The sequence below is a fragment of the Eschscholzia californica genome, unplaced genomic scaffold, assembly GCF_041429995.1.
Source record: "Eschscholzia californica isolate CP2 unplaced genomic scaffold, dmEscCali1.0.p SCAF_4, whole genome shotgun sequence".
In the NCBI taxonomy this organism is placed as follows: domain Eukaryota; kingdom Viridiplantae; phylum Streptophyta; class Magnoliopsida; order Ranunculales; family Papaveraceae; genus Eschscholzia; species Eschscholzia californica.
The window spans coordinates 26,207,253-26,213,252 of record NW_028238461.1 but is presented as its reverse complement, the minus strand read 5'-3'; positions in this window follow the sequence as shown (position 1 = coordinate 26,213,252).

The window sequence follows — 6,000 nt, the reverse complement described above, 5'->3', positions numbered from 1 at the left end:
TATTATAGAGATGAACTCAAGTTGTATCACCCCAGAAGAATTTGTTGTTACTGCAAAAGAAATGAACTTGATGTTTGATATTTTATTTCGTACTTAAAATATATTGCCCCTTCATTGTACGCTTGCAAACTTTTAGGGGTACTTTGCCACGTCTAAACTTTTAGGGGGACATTTTCATGTGTCATAAGTTTGCAAAATGTAAATTGCAAATTGGATTCGCAAGCTTTACAGAGTGTAATCTAAGGTTCAGATTTTGCAAACTCGATACTTAAAAAATGAAATTTCTTTTCAAATCTAAAAAATTTCTTTTTCATCATGATCAAATAAATTAGGGTTTCAGATCTGGGTGCATATTATCACGACATCATCAACATAAAATACATCGTCAAAATTAGATTCATCATCATCATCAAAATCAAAATCAATGCTCATGTCTTAATCTAAGTTTGTAATTGGATTATGACTACTGAAAGAAACATTTGAGCATTGAGGTCAACAAAAGTTCTTCTTCACAAGCTCTGTTGGGAAAGATGGATCTGATTCGAAGAGTTGGATTAAAAGTGCAACATAGTTAATACAAAACAAGAGAACTCAATAAACCCTAAAAGCTTCAACCATTCGAGCTTCAAGAAAACCGTGTTGCTTCTCTAGATCTCGAGCTTCATCATCTATTTATCTCTATGGATCTCTCCTTTTCTCTGTCTCTACTTTAATCAAAGAAGAAAATCTTCAACAATTCGAACTTCTAGAAAACCGCTTTTTTCTTTCTAGATTTCGAGCTTCATCATCTATTTCTCTCTAAATCTCTGCTTTTCCTTGTTCTCTAGTTTAATCAGAGAAGAAGAAGAAGATGAAAAATAAAACCCTAAAAAGTACAGGTTTGTTGATAGAGAAACTGATTAAATATATAAGGGTAGTTTGGGGATGAAAAAATAGAAAATGATCTTCATGACAATTACTCATATTATTTTACACTTTATGTATCACTAGTCATAAGATTTTGACAACTTTTAATCAATAGAAAAAATGTAGATATTTTGGTTATTATGATAATTTTTTCTACCAAAAAAGTCATTTTCTGTGTGTTTATCTTAAGAGCTTGAAACAAGTAATTGTATTTAATGCATTTATGTATTTCATAAAAAGAGTTATTTTAAGGTATGAATCTATTATATAAGTAAACATATGCAAATACTCAAACTATACACGTAAATAAGACATAAATTAGTTCAAATTTCAGATTTAGATTCGAGAAAAAACAATTTGCTACGTAGTGATGCAGTAAAATATGGTCGCGGCTTTGGGGAATAAAAATTAATCTCCGGGAATACATTTTCTAGGGAATCCATGTTGTTTTTTACATTCCTGGGGGAATATTTTATTTTAGTCCAAAAATTCACTTGATTAAACATTGACCCTTAATCTTCATCTTCTTTATCACCTTCACCAGCACAACTTCCTATCACCACCATTCCGACCATCATTGTCACCTCTTCCGATAATTTTTGTTAAGGTTACTCATCAACAACAACCCAAAAATGCTAATCAGTACTGAAGTTATTAAAAACAATATGAACATATCTACGGTGATTACTAGAAGGTGGAACCTATTAACATCTTCGTGACTCTCTCTCCCTCTTTCTCTCTAGTTGTTTCTCTCTTTCTCTTCCTCGGTCTTTAATTGTTTCCATTTCTCAGTCTCTCTCTTTCACTATTTGTCAACCTAGGTATTTCTACAGATCATGTAGGCATTGGCAGAACCCTAAAAAATATTGATGGTGGATGTAGAAAAAGGAAAACATCATCATCATAAAAAAAACATCATTCTTCCATGAACTTACTCTGATAATCTTCATAATCTCAACCCTACTAACACCTCCACAACAAAATTTAAATCATCTTAAATCAACAAAATTTAATGGCACCAGCATACTCAAACCCTAGTTCTCTTTACAACCCACTTGTTTTGGTATGGCCGTGTGGGAACAATTTTCTATCTTCAATTATGCATTTTCAATCCTAAAATAAACCCAACGTCCATTAAGCAAGTGGCAATAAAAGTCATGATTTTCACACATTAGGTTATTAATTTGTTATAGCCTTACAGGGTTTTAGTTTTCTTTTTTATCGAACTCGACAAATTCCAATTATAGGTGTTATAGAAGAAGATCTGAAATCACTGATACCTCCGACAAAAAAATCAAGCACGGCTGGTTTTATTATTTCGGAGAAGAATCAAACATGGGTATTAGAATCAGCAAGAGAGAGAGAGGTTGAGGAGAGAGAGAGATGAGGATTACTGGGTAAAAATCGAAAAACTCATTTTTTGGGCTGAAAATGAATATGCCCCCAAAGTCAAAAATAGTTGAACAACTTCTTTATTCCCCGGAGATTTTTCTTTATGCCCCAAAGCCGTGGCCTAAAATATTCCATAAGTCAAATAAAAAGAATCTAAAAACTAAAATGTACAAGAATTAAAAAAAAAAAAAAGCATTACATTATGTGCAAAAGAAAAAAAAGAATAAGCATTACATTGTTGTAAGAGGACAATATAATAATATATGATTAAGTTAGGAATTATTTCCTTGCGGCCTCCTAGTTAGTGACAAGTTTTCTGCCTAGCCCCCTAGTTTATTAAAAATAACGAGATAATCTCCTTTTGTAGTTTCCAATGCTTTGACCAAAAAGTCAAGATTTTATCTTTTTTAAATTACCCTCTTTTGTCTTTTCCTTCTTTATTTCTTGTTGAGTCCCCTGTTTTTAACTCTTTACATTTCAATCCATCTTCTTCTTCTTTTTAACTTTTAATACGATAGTAAGAAAAATAGAAAGCTCCATTTTCCTTCTCTCTTTAGGTGGTCTAATGGAGGTCTTTCAAAAACTTATTTAAATTAAACAAAATAATTTTGATTGAAAACCTCCATTATGGCATTATGGGATATGTTTTTCGGGAAACAGATGCTTGTTCGTGAATAACAAATCTGGAATGTTTGTGGTTCTTTGATGAACTCATAGGTTTTCAGTATGTGAAAAATCAACAAGGTGATTTTTTCCTCTTACTTGATCAATTTTCTCTAAATGGATTTACGAATGTTGCAGGTTATGCACTAATCAAATCACTAAAGACGACAAAATGAGAGTTTGAGAATTGGGTATTTGAGATTCAGATTCGAAAGTTTTTATTAAACTTATGGAGAACCTCCATTAATAGAGGTCTTCCTAGATAAAGAAAGAAAATGGAGTTTTCTGCACCAATTCCTCCATGATTAGATATGCCTCATATATTTTATTAAGGGTCCGTTTGATACGTTAGAAAGCCTGAGTAAGAAAATCAAATTTTTTCTAATGGGAAAGAAAACGTAGTTTTTCTTATAAAATTCATCTTTTTAGTGTTTGTTAGAGGGTTGGAAAATCTGAGTGGGAATTTTAAAAGCGCCCTTCCTAACTACTGCTAGCGCCCTATTTAAATGTAAAAATGGGCGCCAAGAGTAGCTACATAGGGTGCCCCTAGAACTTCTGAAATTTCTTAACGCTAATGGCACTGTCCAAATTATCCTCTATCATTCCATCCTCACTTCTTCAATTCTCAGCAAGCTAATTTGGCAAAAAATTGATTCATGGGTTTGATTATCAGAGATGAGAGAAAGAGAAATAAGTGTGTTATTGGCGTTGCTAGAGATAAGAAGATGGTGTTGAATGATATTTTAAAGAAGGTCGTTGGATATCGAAGGTGTGAGTTGTTGGTATCCATCAGATGGATTTCTGCCCAAGTCGAAGAAAACGCATGAAGGTAAAGCAAATCCAAAGATCCATTAGTTTGATCATCAAGTTATTTTGGTGATCATCTGACTATTAGATTGATTTATGGTGATTATGAACAACTTTTGGACTGGATTATCATCAAACTATTTTGATGCAAAATACATTCAAACTATTTGGAAGGTGATCATGAAACTAATAGATTGTATTATGGAGTCGCCAGATTATCCATTAGTTTGATGAATCATGGGTGACTTTCTATCTCCAAAAAATTTCTTGTTTGATGCAAAATATTTTCAAGTTGGTTCAGATCAAACTATTTTACTTTCAAAATCAAACTATTAAAGTTAGGGTTATTTCCCTAATGGCCCCCTACTTTGTGACCAGCTTCCTGCCTAGCCCCCTACTTTACAAGAAATGCCCATATGGCCCCCTTCCGTTATAACACCGTTACTCTCTCTCTTCCATTTCTTTTCTCTCTCCTCCAACATGTTTTCTCTCTCTGCCACCTCGTTAAAACCTGCCAACTCATCATCTTCTCTGGGAAGGTCGCCGGCCGACCAATTTCTGGTCGGCGACCTTTAAACCTAAAAAAAAAAATTTCATCTTTCCTCTCTCTCTCTCTCTAAAAAAAAAAAAAAAAAAAATTTTTTTTCACCTCTCTCTCTAAACTCCGGCGAAGGTACCCTTCGCCGGAGTTTAGAGAGAGAGAGAGGGAGGTGAAAAAAAAAAATTTTTTTTTTAGAGAGAGAGAGAGAGGAGAGATGAAAAAAAATTTTCTTTTTTTTTTTTTAGGTTTAAAGGTCGCCGGCCGGAAATTGGTCGGCCGGCGACCTTCCCGGAGAAGATGATGAGTTGGCAGGTTTTAACGAGGTGGCAGAGAGAGAAAACATGTTGGAGGAGAGAGAAAAGAAATGGAAGAGAGAGAGTAACGGTGTTATAACGGAAGGGGGCCATATGGGCATTTCTTGTAAAGTAGGGGGCTAGGCAGGAAGCTGGTCACAAAGTAGGGGGCCATTAGGGAAATAACCCTTAAAGTTATAAGAAGTTATCAAAGTTATTCATTAGTTTGATGGGATGCAAAACTTGGTATGGTATCATCTTTTTCTTCATCGATGGATTAAGCTGTGAGAGAGGAGTTCTTTTTTTTTGGTAAAGTGAGAGAGGAGTTCTAGGAGAAAGAGGAAAGAAGATTGAGAAAGAATTGGTCGGGGTCCAACACTCCAGCAGAAAAGTAAGCGAGAGGAGAGAGAGCGCGTTCACGGGAGAGGATGGGAAAGAAAAGGGTTTTACCACCTTTTTGGTGGTAAAAAAAATCCTCTTATTTTCACACTTTTTTTCCATGAGAATTCCATTTTCACACTTTTATGGTTGAATCAAACAGTGGAAAGTCGGCTTTCTCGCGAAAATCGACTTTCCCAGTCTATTTTCCCATGTATCAAACGGACCCTAAGGTCGGAACACATCAATCAGACTATTATATATATAACTACATTCAGCTTTATCCCTTTTGATTTGGTTTCTTCAAAGAACATTTCAGGAAGAAGAAAATAACAATTGATGATGTGTGGCAGATTTTGGGAATTGGTGTGAACATGCCATGGAAGAAGCTCTATTTTCACTATATCAGACTAGGGGGAAACGAGCGGGTCTAGTCGCGCTCGGGCAACTCCTTCACAAACTCAGACCAGTTGGGATCGAAGCTTGGGTGTTCGTTAGGGTCTAGCGGGCACTTTGCCCCGAACTATTTTGGGAATTAGAGTGTCCGCGACCCGTTTATGCCCGCGAGCCCGATCGGGCTTTGGCAGATGCAGTCGGTCGGGTTGCGAGCTTCCCAATAATAAAAGCTTAGCAAAAAAACTAAATTTCATGTATTAATATTAGTTTAAGACAAAAACATTTCATCCATGATTTCAATTTCAATTTCAATCTCAACCCATTCAAAACCAAACAACGAAATTTCGTAAACATGAAAATGGAATCAAAATAACACAAACATGTTTTCATAAAGAAGAAGATAGAACCCAAACCCTGAAGTTCAACTTTTCCAAGTGTACATTTGAGATTCAAATAAAAAAATCTCTAGCAGAATCAAATTCTAAAACTAGTAATGTTCTTGGAAGTTTCATAAACGGACAACAAGCAAGAATCCTTGCCTCTGAAATTTATACTTCAATCTTACCAGCTAAAACCCTAAAAAGTTTACCTCTGAAATTTCGTTAAATTTAAATATGATCCTTC